The sequence below is a fragment of the Pteropus medius genome, unplaced genomic scaffold (genome assembly GCF_902729225.1).
Source record: "Pteropus medius unplaced genomic scaffold, Ma_sr-lr_union100, whole genome shotgun sequence".
NCBI lineage: Eukaryota > Metazoa > Chordata > Mammalia > Chiroptera > Pteropodidae > Pteropus > Pteropus medius.
This window is the reverse complement of record NW_024347791.1, coordinates 3,316,370-3,331,218: the sequence shown is the minus strand read 5'-3', so window position 1 is coordinate 3,331,218 and position 14,849 is coordinate 3,316,370. Positions and strand designations below refer to the sequence as shown.

Below are 14,849 nucleotides of genomic sequence, written 5' to 3'. Positions count from 1 at the left end.
AATTAATGACCCTCCCACAATAAAGGCAGAATGGTATTCAGCAATTAAGCAAATATAGTGAATGGCATGTAATGAACTTGGGTTGTTTGAATTTTTGCCTAATCCACATTCCACTTATACTATTATTATCTTTAAGTGACGCACGTTTCAAACTTAAATACTCATCAGCGTATAGCAAACATCGTAACAAACCCTGTATGATAGCTATCTGGGATGCACTGGCATAGATGTAATGACTACAAGGGACACCTCCTTGTGACATCCTCTTTCTTCCCCTGGGCAAGATCTGCAACTCTAGCCTCTGTGCTCCTGCAGCACTTTGAGCCCAACTATATCAGGTGCTTTTCAAGATGCCTAGAATCAATTCTCATTCTCAGCCAGTTGGCCAAAGTGAGGTCAATCCTTCGGTTGAACCCGCCCCATAAGCCCAGGACTATAAAGACTGAGAGTAAGAAAAAAATCCCCTTGTTAAGACACAGGAAGTACTTAGAACAGCTCATTGTACAAAGCATTCCGTAACTGTCAGATGTCATTATATGTGCATCTGGGTCCATCGAGAGAACATACACAGCACTGATGCTTACCGGGTAAGGAACGTGCCCACTTGAGCTTGACTGAGCTTCCGAATGAGCTTAGTGCAGAGCTAGAAAAGATGCGTGTCTTTGGTGGGTGAGAAACAGAGGATCGTGTTCTGAAGCTGTTTCCGACTCTCCGTTTCTGTGAAGTAGGAGGAGAGGTGCAGAAACTCATCTCTGCTGCCCAAGTGGCCAAGAGTAGAGACCAAACGTGAAAGTGTTGCTGCCGAGGAGAGGAAATGAGTCACTTTTTATCTGGGGTGAGGGATTTTGAGAAGGGCTTGGGGGCGGGGGCAGTGGGTGGGTCACGCTCTGTTTATTTCAAAGGATCTAGGACAGGCTTCTTTAGGCAAACAGTAATAAAAATTTATTCCAGGCAGCATAGAAACAGTGATATAAATGTTTGGTTAGTTACTAACGTTTTGACAGTATTTGAATGTAGTAAGTCAACAAGTATTTCAAGAGGAGAGAACGTACAAGTAAGTGGGGGTGGGGTGGGCATGGGGCTTGTCATTAAGGTCCTCGAGTGTCCCAAGATATACGTAAATATCTTGAAAAGGTTGAAAAGGAATGAAAAATCCCCAAAGCTGAACCAGTACTGCCGAGTGCATTCTGACACAAATTTCTTCAAATAGAATAGTTTTTTTCTTTCTTTTTTTTTTTTGTACTTCTGCAATAACCAGTCGGAGGAATCTGGCATTTAAAGACATAAACTGTTGTGACCGGAATAACCAGACTCAACCTGAGTGCTCTGATTATAGAGGCAGTTTATTAGCCGACGGCTGTCCTTCCAAAGGAGCAGCCCCGAAACGCAAGGGTACAGGGTTTTAAGCCCTAAATCCCATTCCTCATTCTGTCTTAAAAACAAAGGTCCATCTTTCTCCTATTCACTACCTGTCAACCCACTGGTCAGGTGTGCAAGTGGGGAGCACAGAAGCAGAAAGCCTGTTGTTAGAATGTTATGTTCCTATGGGTGATTGCCTATGTTCCCATGGGCAATAGCCAGTGTTCCCATGGGCGATGGCCAAACAGTAATTTTCAGCTTATGTGCAATTGATTATTTTTCATGCCACACAAGCAAGCAGGGTTACAAGGGTAAAATTGGCAGTTAGCGTATGAGCTCATTGTTACAAGTTTCATGATTAACAGAATGCGGTTAGGGGTTCCAGAAACTAGGCCTATGTTATAGACTTCCTTTGTCCAGTTTCAGGTTTTAATTATCCTTTAACCCTTTCACATTTCAGCAGGCTATCACAAAACGTTTCTGAAATACCCACTACAACAAAGTATCTGAAAATGTTTCCTAATTGTTAAGAAAACTATTTCTATATATGCTTGGAATGAGTTTTTTTTTTTTTTTTAAAAATACCACCCTTCATACATACCATCTCTTCCGGTCCCACGTGGCTGGAAGGGTGGTGGTACTTAGTGGTTTAATAGAGATGCTGTTGTCTCCTGCACATCACGCTTCCACTGCGATGCATACTTTTATTTTTTTGCTGGGTAAGTGCCTTAGAAGGTTGTCGTAGCTATACGGCCCAACCCACAAAAGTGTGTCTGTGAGAGGCTCAGCAGTGGTGCCTGTCACCAGCCTGCCAAAGCCTTTGTGATTCCTTTCTAACCAGCCTGGCAAAGCTTTTTGTGATTCCTTAGGCCAAAATGTACTTTCATCTGTCCAATTTGAATACACTCCCTGCTCATTTACCAAAGCCACAGCCTCTCCAATCTGCCTCAAGCAAATACAAGTCCCTCAACAGTTTCCTGTGGAAAGCAAACCTCTGCAAGGGGAGGAGAAGGGAGAGGAAGGCCACGCTTATTTTGCAACTGAATGCAAATTGGGAACGTGTTGGATTCCATTCTGGGCCTTGGGCCCATGCCTGCGCCCTCTGCTGCCACGCTCCCTCCAAGAATTCCTCCCTGCCCACCCCTGCTCTCAGCGTTCACCGAATTTGCCTTTCCTTGAGCGCACATACTAATAAGCAGTGTAGGAAGTGTGCAGTTTAGCTCTGGCGTTGTCTTGAACTTCTAATTGTCATTGTTCCCGACTTCGTAGCACCAACCAGTAATGTGGGAACCCTGTACTTCTGGTGTCCGGAAGTTGCGGAGCTCCTAGAACATGACAGGTTCTCATCCTTCTGGGACTCTCATGCTGCTCTTGCTACTTTGAATGCTTGTCCCTCCCTGTGTTATCTGTCTGCATTCATCCTCCCGGGCTGCGGTAACGGAACACCACAGACTGGATGGCTGAAGCAACGAGCATGCACTTCTCTCAATTCTGGAGGCGGCGAAGTCCAAGATCAAGGTGCCGGCCAATTCGGTTTCCAGTGAGGGCCTCCTTCTTGGTTTGTGGACTTCTCTCTGTGTCCTCCCAGGGTTGAGACAGGGGTCTTGCTTTTCTTTCTCTTTTTATAAAGCCGTTAATCCCATTGGGAGGGCCCCACCCTCGTCTAACCTGAATTACCTCCCAAATGCCCCACCTCCAAATACCGTCAATTTGGGGCGACACATGTTAGTCTACAGCATAGACCGACTCTTGTCTTTCAAATCTTGGTTCAGATGTCCATTCCCCAGAAAGCCTTTCCTAATTCTCTCAACATGTGTTCGATTCTTTCTGCAAATACGTCTTACTCCAGCACACACCAAACTGAACCACCCCAGGTCATTTATTTGTCTTTCTTCCTCATTTGATTGGGAGCCAGTTGAAGGTGGGGGCTTGCCCTTCGTCTGTATTCCCAGAGCATATAGTATGTATAATACGTGTTCAATACATTACATAATGAGGGTGGGAGACAAGCAATTACATTTAAAAGAAATGCACACTGGACAAGGTTGTCGTGCACCCCTTCAGTGTTTCAGGTTCAGGAAGCTGCACCGTTATCTTTTAGATCTGGAGGCGGTTTGCTCTGTGGATGGCACATTTCCAAAGCGTGGTTAGTAAGTGAGCCTAGACTCCTCATTTGGGACTAACTGCTTGTACCTCCCCCCAGGTCTGTCCTAGAGCCCACGGTCCTAACCCTTTGGGGGCCTGTGTATTTCTGGACCACACCAGATGTTTTCCCTCTCCATTCTTGCACAGTGAAAGATCCCAGAAGGTCCTTTCAAGAACTAAACTCCCAGAACCCCGACAATTCAGATCACCCCACCCCTCTTCTTTACACTTTGACTCCCTGCTTTTCTGTTCTCTTGGTATCTCAGGGGATAATGAAGCTCCATTTCTTCTTGGATGGCTATTCCTGCTTCTTGCCTGGTCAGACCCCATCAGAATCAATCAATCAATCTCTCTCTCTCTCTCTCTCCCCGCTCTTTGCGTGTGTGGATGTGTGTGTGTGTGTGCTGTCTTCCTGTGAGTTCTCTGTGTGCTACAGCAATGGTTCATAACACATAGCCCCTGTATGTGTTAGAATCTCTTGGTAGATCTTACAAAGTACCAAAGATGACTGGGCCCCAACTCAGACCAATAGAATCAGAATCTCTGAGGAAGGAGACAGAGATTGGCGTTGAAAATAAAAATTCTCCAGATCAGTGTAATGCAGTGTGGTCCCTGGAGTAGCAGTCAGCATCACTCGAAGCTTGTTAGAAATGCAAATCATGGAGTCCACCCCAGGTCAACTGATTCAGAGTCAGGGGGTCGGGGAGAAGGGTGGGAACCGCTAGGCTCTGAATTGGATTTCTGGGTTATTCTGTTTCATTCTCCCTCTATACTTGGAACTTAAAGCGGTTGCCAGGCTTCCTGAACATGAGTAAGAAGTGACTTTTCTGCCACTAGCTGTATTTTCTCATTCAGTATTTCCTAGCAAGGCATGGTTCCTGCCTTGCAGGTCCTGCTACCTCAGTCTGGTATTGCTTGCTTGCTGATTCATGCTCTGTAACGTTGCACATTAGTTAGTTTGGACCCGCTACCCTTTTCCTAAAATTTGCTGCATATTAAGTGATGCTTCCGAGGCCTCGTCACTTCCTTGGTCAGCTCTTTGCCTCCCCCATCTCGCAAAACAGGAAACAGTGGGTAGTCTAGTTTCCCATCTGAACGTGCAAAAATAAAGAAAAAAACCAATGACATTGTTTCTGAGAGCATTATAGGAAGCACTAGATCTGCCCAGTGCTGACCCCTGCCCCCCACTATTCATTCTGTTCTAGGGAAAGCGACCCCAACACCAGTTGGGATAAGTTGAATCTCTCCAGCTGAGAGTCCCCTGAGGGGCAGTTCAGGGGCAGGTATGCATTTCTTCGTTCCAGATGGCTCAGGTATGGTCTGCACTAGGCAGGCTTCACAGTCCACCTCTAGAGCAGAACAGACAGACCACGAAACTCTACCAAGAGAGCAGGACGTCCCTCCCCTCACCCTCCCTGTATTCTGTGGACCTGCTTGCACGGGACCTCTGCACATCACTTGTCTCTCGGCATTGTGGTGGCAGCCTCGGGATGAGCCTATGATACTTCTGGTCTGGGGAGTCGTAATCAGCCTGTAGGGGCAGGCACATACTGCACACATTAAGAATCACGGCCATGCCCCATAGATAAAGGAGTTGCACGTTTACTCACAACATTTAGCTGTGCTGTGTTAAACAGAGCTGCTTTGTTTTTCCGAGACTGTTCTGGTCGTCCACATGTCTCGCCCCCATTGGGTGGATCAATCCAGTAATCCAATTCCAGAGTTTGAAGCTTGTTCTTTAGCTTTGATAATCGATTGATTTTTCAGGGTGCTGCCCTTCTGTTTTTCTGCAAGGTGGAATCTGAGTGAAAGGAAGAAGGCATCTCAGGTGAACTTGAGGTGGGAAGAGAAAGACAAGGTCACTGAATTCGTCCCAAAACATCAGGATCCTCCCTGGCACCTGTCGCAGAGTGGCTGGTCAGAGCATCTCCAGGGACGTGCAGAGCCCTGAAGTACACTTCATCTGATGCCATCTGTTTTGTGTTTTTAATAAACTTTTGAATTTTAGAACAGTTTTCAGTTTACAGAATTATTATGAAGATAGTACAGGAAGTTCTCATAGACTGCACACTTCATTTCCTGTTATTAATATCATACATTAGTATGGTACATTTGTCACAATTAATGAAACAATAGTGATATATTATTATTAACCGAAGTTCATACTTTATTCAGATTTTCCCAGTTTTTCTCTAACGTCCTGTTTCTGTCCCAGCATCCTCCAGGTCACCACCTTACGTTGAGTCATCATGTCTCCTTAGGCACCTCTTGGTCATGACATTTTCTCAGACTTGCCTTGTTTTTGACGTTGACAATTTAGAGGCGTATTGGCCAGATATTTTGTTGAATGCCCCTCAACCGGGATTTGTCTGATGTTCTTCTCATGGTTACACTTGGGCTATGGGTTTTGGGGAGGAAGATCGCAGAGGTTAAGTGCAATTTTTATCATATCACATAGGGTACACATCACCAGTATGATTTATTACTGTCGATGTTGACCTTGATCGCCCAGCCAAGGTAGCATATACATCGAGTTTCTCTACTGTAACGTTATCTCCCTGCCCCGACCTCCCATACTGTCCTCTTTAGAAGTCACTGTGTATGGCCCATACTGAAGGAGTGGCAGCTATGCTCCACCCACTTGAGGGCAGAATTACTACACCTGTTATTTGGAATTCTGCACTGGATATTTGTCTCTTCTCTCCCGTTTTAATTCTTTAAGGGAGAGGTGCAAGTTCCTCAGGATCTTTATTGCCTTCAACTCAAAGTAATCTATATACCAAGGTGGCACATCCTGGGGAGGCCTGTTCTGAGCCCCTTCAAGGTGAAGCTGGAGACAAACTGTAGCAGGAGCAGTGCGGGCGTTTATGGCAGGCGACAGCACCTGCAGTCGATGTCATAAGTAAGCAAGTTCCGCTGAAGGTTTTTCAGTGGAGAAGCGATATGTCTAGTGTTTGTTTTAGATAGACCAATGCTAACAGTGTGCGGGTTCAATTGGAAGGTGCAGGGTTGAGGTTAGAAGCAGGAGATGTTGCCAGGGGTATTGGAATGGTTTAGGTCAACACCGTTGAGGGGTTCCATAGAGATAGAGAGGTGGGGATGAATGTGGGAGAGATGTTTAAGTTTGGCTTGGCAAACAATGGAGTGTGAGACAGAGGAGAGGATCAAATGCAATTGGGAATCTGAGTACATCATAGGGACATTACCCAGAACAGAGGGACTGGATCGGAGGTGGGAGAGAGGGAGACGATGAATTCAACTTTTGATGTATTGCATTTAGGGAGCTTGTGGTGGATCAAGGTGAAGCTGACAATTAGACCTCGAAGTTTGCATCTGGAGCCCAGGAGAGACTCTGGGGATGAACGCCTGGGACTGGTTGGCATTCGGGTGATCCTTGAAATCGTAGGCGTGATTGAGATTTTCAAGAGGAAGTATAAGAGAAAGAAGAAAGAAAGAAAAAGAAAAGAGGGCTGAGGATTGGGCTCTGGTGGACACTAAGAATCTAACTTTATGGTTCCATGCCCCCATGATCAGAAGCATTGCCTGGGACCACTGTTTCAAAAGAAATTGACAAATTTCAATGCGACCACAGGTAGTGGCCCTTGTAGGAAGTCCTGTTGGACTGTATCGAGTTCAGCAATCATGTCTGCCCCAGAGCATAGCACAGCACTTGACACGTGAAACGCCTTCCTTCTCTCTGTGTTCTGAATAAATGGGAAAACCAGAGACCAAGGGGACACTTGAAAGTTGTCTCCAAAGTTTTGAAAGGCTGAGTGGACACAGTGAGAGGCTCACTAGTTTGAAAGCTTAAAGTCATGGTGCATATGTTACAAAGAAGTAAATTTCAGCTGTCACATCAAAGAAGAACCCTCTTGATAATAAAAATAAATGATTGAACAGCGGTTCCTGAGCTGGATGTCCCTGGACGCGGTTAAGCCTGAGGCCAAGTGGTCATCCTTCAGGAGTCCCTGTTGTCTGAAGGTTTGAGGTTAGCCCCACTGAGATCCCTTCTGCTCTAAGTTGAGAAATCACCTGCAGATTCATGGAAAAGACATATATATTGGAATGAAGTTTATTTGCTTTCAAATACCAGCTTGGTGACTTTCTAGCTGTGTGAGCTTTGGGCACACAGGTTCAGGTTTTCCATCAATAACATAGGCTTATAATGCCTATGCATGAAGGCCGAAACCCACTCTGCAATGCTGTGCAGGGAACAATATCAGCACGTGGCTGCTTCAGCATCTAAACCTCAAAGGCTATGAAGTTCAGGAGATACTTGGTCAAGGTTTTGCTCAGGACACCGTTTGAAAGAGTTGGATGCTTCTGGGTTTTGGAGCCCAAGACCAGGGAGTATAGTGGGACAGGTGATATGGCCCAGGAAAGAGCCCAGAATTGTCCTCAGAAGATCTGCATCCAGTCTGGATCTGCTGCATTTTGTGCATTCTTGGGTCATGATGATGGAAAGGTTACAAGAGACAATGAGAGGGAAAAGTGGGCAAGATTTAGGGATGTGGAAAGCATCAGTCCTGGATGCCGGAAAGGTTGATGAGATAGAGGTTAGGTGGTCAGGAGGAGGAGCTGGCTTTGGAAATATTGAGTCAGGGGCACCACTGAAGCATCCAGATGGCATAATGAGTTTGGGGAAAAAAGGCAGGGGTTACAAATGTAGCATTGGGACTCTCAGGGTAGGAATTCTAGGTCACAGTGAAGACTTTTGCAGGCTAGTAAGCCATTGCGTACAATTAAATCAGGCCCCTAAGGTGATGACTTACTAACCCACATCTGAGGCCAGCACTTCACGATCTGAACAGGGCTAGGCTCTGACAGCGGGAGCTCCTGCTTTGGGTTTGGGCATCCCAGGGCTGTGGAGGGCTCGGCTCTCAGCAGCGATGCAGGAAAGGCAACTTGTCCCTTTCGGTGTACCTTCCTTGGCCACTCAACCTTCCCGTAGCCCATTTTTCTTGAGTGCTAAGTGATGGAAAGCAGACAATTAAGCCAGAGCCCAAGTACTTCATCTGCTGTTAGTTTCCTTAATTGTATTTCCTACACATTTTTTATAAATAGGTTTAAGCGAGACACCATGTTCTTTAAATGTTGCATTTCTGTTGCTATGGAAACAGTTGCTTTTACCCCACCCCAGCTTAGCCGTAAAATAAAAGTTAGCACCTGTTTTTCCAGGCAGGTGAATTATCTCTGAATCCTTGTATTCTAAGAAGGTCTCTAGGAGTGGGTCAGAGTAACCTGCTGATGGCATCTCTGTAAGAGAGGCATCAGTTGAGAATCTATAATTTCAAGAAGATCTGAATCTATCCTTGTTAACCCTTCAACTGATAAGTGGCTCATTCCATAGTCATAGGCTGTTGGAGCTGAAAGGAATCTCTAAAGAGATAATTCTCATAATATAATGAAAAAGCACCTTACCTGTATGTTCAATACATTAATTAGTTTCTAAAGGAATCCTTTAATTAAATTATTTGTTTGAAAACAGTTACCGAACACTAGTACTGAGCTGGGGCATCCCAGGCATCCCAGAACATTGCAGGTGCTGGTCACATGGAAGTGACCAGCAAATATTTCTCAGTGAATGAATAAAGCTGCCCACTTCTCTAGCCAGTGGCGGATGTGGACATTTAAGGGGTTATAATGTTCTATGCCACATGCCGGATGTATAGGTATGGGCAAAGAATCATGGGAGCTGTGGCAGGTCATAGATCTACTTCCTCCATTTTTCGTAAGAGGCGAGAAAATTAAAAGCAGAGGATTAGAAGGGAAGATACTTGGCAATATCACATGACTATTTAGTGGCAGAACCAAATCTAGGACCTAAGTTTCCTGAATCCCAATCTGGTAGCTTCTTCCCACATCATGTTGAGTCTCAAACAGTTTTTCTCAAGCTTTAGTGAGTATAAGAATCATCTGAGCTTTTTACGGAAGTGCAGATTCTGATTCAGTAGGTCTGGGGTGGGGTCTGCATTTCTAACAGGCACCTGAGTGATGCTGATGCTGGCCTGAGGACATCACTTTGACTCACAAGGCTCTCAATCACTATTCTTAACCTTTGAAGATACTGTACCCCTTTGAGAATCTAATTACAGCTATGCATTCTGTGTGGCTTAAGCCCATTTGGTTGATAACAGAAACTTTGACTAATATAGAGAGCATAGCATAGCATAAAAATATAATACCAGTTATATATCATGTAATAACATCATTGTCTATACATGAATTTATATATGTATATATTTACTTATGTAGATGTGTGTACATTCATATATGCATAAATATGACTATACATGATAGGGTGTTGCAAGCAAAGGAAAACTTGAACTTCCGGTCATTGGAAAAGGGGCCAGCTAGCAGAACTCATGAGCGGCCATGAGGGAGACCACTGTCATGGTGAATATCTTTTAATTTCAGACCTATGTCACATGACTGAACATATAATTTTTCAGGGAAGAGAGCCTCATTGACTTAGCTGAGTCCAGGGCTGGCACCTCAGCCAGGGGAAGTGTGAGAACTTTGAAGGACAGTTCCACGCCTACTGTGTCCATTGAGACAGGGTCGTTGACCAAATGTGAGGTGGAGGCACTTTCACCAGAAGAAGAATATATGCTGGCCTGTCAGGAGAAACAGATGGCCAGTAAAGACCATCTCTCCAGAAAAGTGGCCATCCATCCACATGCTGTCAGCCAGCAGCCCTACTTCTCACGTTTCCCATTGCCACCTGCTTGGTCCAAGCCATCCACTTTCACAGTGATCACTGCATTCACTTCTGAAACTGTCTCCCTGCTCCATGTTGCCCCCTACAGTCTGCTTTGCACACGGCAGCTTGAGAGAGTTTCAAAACCCAAGTCAGATTGAGTTAGATCTTTGCTCACAGCGCCCCACTGAGGTTAATCCCATTAACCTTACAGCTAAATCTAATGAAAGTCCTGCAAGACTCTCTGGGCCTGCCCACCTTGATCTCTGTCCTCTTCTGCCATTTTCCCCATTGCTCACCATGCTGTAGCCACACTGGCCTCCTTCCCATCTCCTGAATGTACCAAGATTTTCTCATCCCAGGGCCTTAGCGTTTGCTGACCCCTCTGCCTGGACCACGGTCCTCCAGATGATTGTAGTGTTTGTTCCCTTACTCTATTCAGATCTCGGCTCAAGTTTCAATTCCTCAAAGAGATCATCTAGCTTATAGTACCTGAAAAAAGCTACCTGCCAGCCTGCTCACTCTCTGGCCTCTTAGCTTTATTATTAACAGAAATTATATATTTGTTGAGTATTTCTTCTGTCACTAAAACGTAAACTGCATGAGGGCAGGGACTTTTATTTTGAAACCCTAGAGCCCAAGAAGATGTTACCTGTAGGTATTGCGAAAAGAATGAGTGAGCATATATTTATGTTATACACACACACATAAACAAGCTCACCTTTTTGCCTGTGATTTCATGGGACTTGCAGGTGTTCTGACACCTGGGCGTCCATATATCTTGGGTTAGAAACCTCTGCTGTGGCCCAGGTATCTCTAATTATGGGTGAAAGAGGTCCCTGTAGTTCAGCAACTCACCACCCGCATCCTGCTCCCCAGCCTGGCCCTTCAGAGTGGAGCAGCGCCATTGCACTTTCAATCTCTGATGAAATTGGAATTACAGAAGAGATATAATAAAAAAATAATAGTAATTGACACCTTTCCAGGGTACATAATGAACTAGGTTAAATATAAGAGGTCTCTAATATCATTTGCTAAATGCAAGAGCAGAACAAAATTTCAGTTCTATTCAACAAGGATTTATTGAGCCCTCACTACGTGCTGGTCGATTTTCTAGGTATTGGGGGGAAAGGCAGCGAAAGAACAGCATGTCCTTATGAAGCTGATATTCAGGAAGGGCTGGGTAGACAATGAAATAAAACTAGGTATGACGGCCAGAGTGCCCTAGGGGGAGAAGGAGGCTACAGAGAAAAATAAAATCAGGGAAGGGGGGTAGATAGTGCCGCTGATGAGGGAAGTTGCAATTATAAATGGAATTTTTCAGGGAAGAGCTCTCTGTTGGAGCCAAGAGTTGAAGGAAGTATGGGAGGATATACAGATATCTTGGGAAGAGTGCTCCAGGAAGAGGAAACAGGAAGTGCCAAGGCCCTGAGGCAGGGATCTGACCAGCGCGTTTGAGTCACACCAGAGTCACAGCCGGGAGATACATGTGGCTGGGATGGAGGGAGCGATGAGAGATGAGAGGGAAACGTAGTCGGGTCAGAAAATGTGGGGCCTCGTTAGCCTTGGTAAGAACTTTGGCTTTTACTTTGAGCAAGATAGAATTTGTTGGAATTTTGTGACCGGAAGAGTGACAAGATCCAACCTGCATTTTAACAGCATCCTACTGGCTGCCGTGTTGAGAGTAAACTCACCGGAGCAAGCACAGAAACAGCAAGCAGGGACCATTAGGAGTATCAATGATCGTCATCAAACACACAGACAAAACCCACTTTCATTCTCTCACCTCTCACCTGTCTGGCCCACGACCAATGTCCTGGGAACTTGGATAGACTTCATTAGTGTTAGTGAATAAGGTTAGCCTGGGGAGAGAGGTGCCGTTTCATCTAGGTATGCCCCACGCCTCCCAGACAGAGAAGAACAGGATGTGTGTTTGTTCCACCAAGGTGGACACTGCCCTGGAGAGCATTCTCAGCTCAAGATGTAGGATAATCATCCTTCTGTGGAGTATAGCTGGCAAAGAGCTGGGTGACAGGGGAAAAAAAAAAAACAAGAAAGGATGTTTAAGTCAGGACCCACCCCACAAATTGATGTCAGTTAAATTCAGTCGCTGACTAGTTTTGTGCTCAGATGCTCTAAGGCTCCGTCAATCTAAACCCTGTTTCAGGAATGAGCCAGTTACAGATGGATCTGCTGCTCTATTATGAAAAGAAATGGATCTATACAGAGCATACCATACATAGCAGGAAGAGCCCACCTAATGGATGAATGTGCTTGTTCTTTTTATCACCGAACACCTGGGACTAAATTCCGGAGAAAGTCAAGAGACCTGCAGAGTTTTTAATGACAAGTCACCTTAGAAAACACAGGGCATCCTTATTTTACTAATCCAGAAACTGCGGCTCAGAGCGGGCCAGTAAAAGGCCCCCAGGTAAGCTAATTACCGTAGTGAAGACTCCTCAAATTTGAGCGGCTCACCGCGGTAAAGTTGTAGTTCTCACTCGTGTCACAATCCAGCGTGGCAAGCAGGGGCTCTGTTCCATGTAGTCCCTTGGAAGCCCAGGTGCCTTCCACATTGCAGCTTCTCTCTGCTACGAGTCCTCAGAGATGTCTCTGTTTATCTGGAGAAAGAGTGGGAGAATTATGCCAAGCTAGAGTTATACCGGCTGGACTTAGCAGCGGCACACGTTACTTCTGTTCACATGCCATTGACCAAGACTCACTTTTATGGCCATAACTAGGAAATGTCATCTAGCCACGTGCCCTTGAAGAAGAGAACATGGATATAGGTGAGCACCAGTCGTGTCCACTAGAACCACAGAGGAAGTAAGAAGCAGAGCTGGGGCCTGTGACGCAACAACAACAAATTGGGGAAATCATAAAGCTTCTTACATATGCTCGATTTCTTCCTTCCTCCCTCCGCCCCCTGCTCCCTCCTTCTTTCCTGTCATCCTCGGTCTCTCCTTTCCTTATTCCTCCTCTACCTCTGCTGTTCACCTCTCTCTTTCACAGATATCTGGCGAGCACTTACTAGATGGGAGAGGTGTGGGGAGATTCAAACTGAAACCAGCATGGACCCTCAAGGGCCTTTTGGTCTAGTTTGAAGGTAAGACATAGACGTAAGTACTTAGAATGAGGCAGAAGGGCCGAATGCCACAGGAGTGGTGCAGAGCGCTGAAGTGGGGAGCAGGGGAGCCCTGGGGTGCATCCTGACAGCATCGCGTGCCAGCTGCAGGCTGCCCGACCTTTGCCTGTTTAACTTCCTCTGGGTATCTTTCCACACCTCACATGGGACAGCGAGACCTTTACAGGGTGGTGGTGGGCATGAGTGAGCATCCTGAAGAGGCTGCTGGAGTATGTTGCTGTGTTCCATGCATGCTCTTTTCATCCTTGCCCAAGAGGAGAGCAGAGATGCAGGGGAGGAGGAGAGAACTTCTTCCCAGTGATGCAGAGAAGGTGATGATGCAGGCGGCGTTAGAACTGGATCCTGGCTGCCATGACAAATTACTACAAACTCGGTAGCTTAACAGAAATCTGTCACCTCAGTTTGGAAGGCCAGAAGCAGAATCGAGGCGTTGCAGACCCGAGCTCCCTGCGAAGACTTGAGTGGAGAATGTTTCCTGCCTTCGCCAGTCTCTGGTGGCTGTAGGTGTTCCGTGACTTGGGGGAGCATAACTCTGATCTCTCACTTCATCTTCATATGGCCTTTTCCCCTCCATGTCTTCCTTTCATAAATCTCTTTCTTTTCTCTTATGAGGACATCAGTCATTGGACTTAGGGACCCACCATAGATCCAGGATGATAATATCTCCAGATCCTTAACCTAATTACATCCGCATCGACGTTCTTACCATATAAAGTCACATTTACAAGTACGGGAGGTTAGGACTTGAACATATCCTTTTGGGGGCCATCATTCAACCCACTACAATCACCAATGTGACAGATAATCTGCTCTATCACTGCAGTGGGAAATCTGAGGGTTAGCTCTCGGCTGACAGAGAAATTCTGCATTCACAAGGTAGCGGCTTGGGCCATGGTGTATGGGGTGTATGGCCCAAGCAACTGTCCTATTGTTGCTTCAGCAAGTGATCACAAACTCAGCGGCTTAAGCAATACAAATTTATTATCTTTCAATGCTAGGAGTCAGAAGTCTGAAGTGGGTTTCACTGGTCTAAAATCAAGGTGTCAGCAGGGCTGTGTTCCTTCTGGAAGCTCTAGGGGAGAATTCATCCCCTCGGCTTTTCCAGCTTCCCGAAGCCACCATAATTCCTTGAATCACAATCCCTTCATCCAGCTTCAAAGCAAGCAAGCAGCACAGCGTGGCAGTTCTCTCTCTAACTTCTGACTCTCTCTTTTCGGGACCTATGTGATTAGGTGGGACCTGCACGGATCATCCAGAGTAATTTCATCTCTGCCAAGTTCCTGTTGCCGCATAAGGTAACATATTCATGGGTTCTGGGGATTAGGGCGGGGAGGGGTTAGGGCATTGCTCTTTCTACTACACATGGTGAATCTGTTTTTCATGGAGTTCTCACTCTATGAACTGCCTTGTGCTGACTTGGGTAGTGGGGAGAGCATCTTGTTGTGTTTTGTTTGATATCTTTTAGATCTCTGCTGGGCATCCTGCAATGCCCTGCAAGAT

At 45.8% G+C, this 14,849-nt stretch overlaps 1 long non-coding RNA gene across 1 annotated transcript; it reads left to right on the top strand.

The window, feature by feature from the left end:
- Positions 1 to 504: 504 nt before the first annotated feature.
- Positions 505 to 14,644, top strand: LOC120614889 (uncharacterized). Its single transcript, XR_005656110.1, has 3 exons — positions 505 to 587; positions 13,217 to 13,310; positions 14,582 to 14,644. It is a non-coding gene; the product is annotated as an uncharacterized LOC120614889 (long non-coding RNA).
- The last annotated feature ends 205 nt before the right edge of the window (positions 14,645 to 14,849 follow it).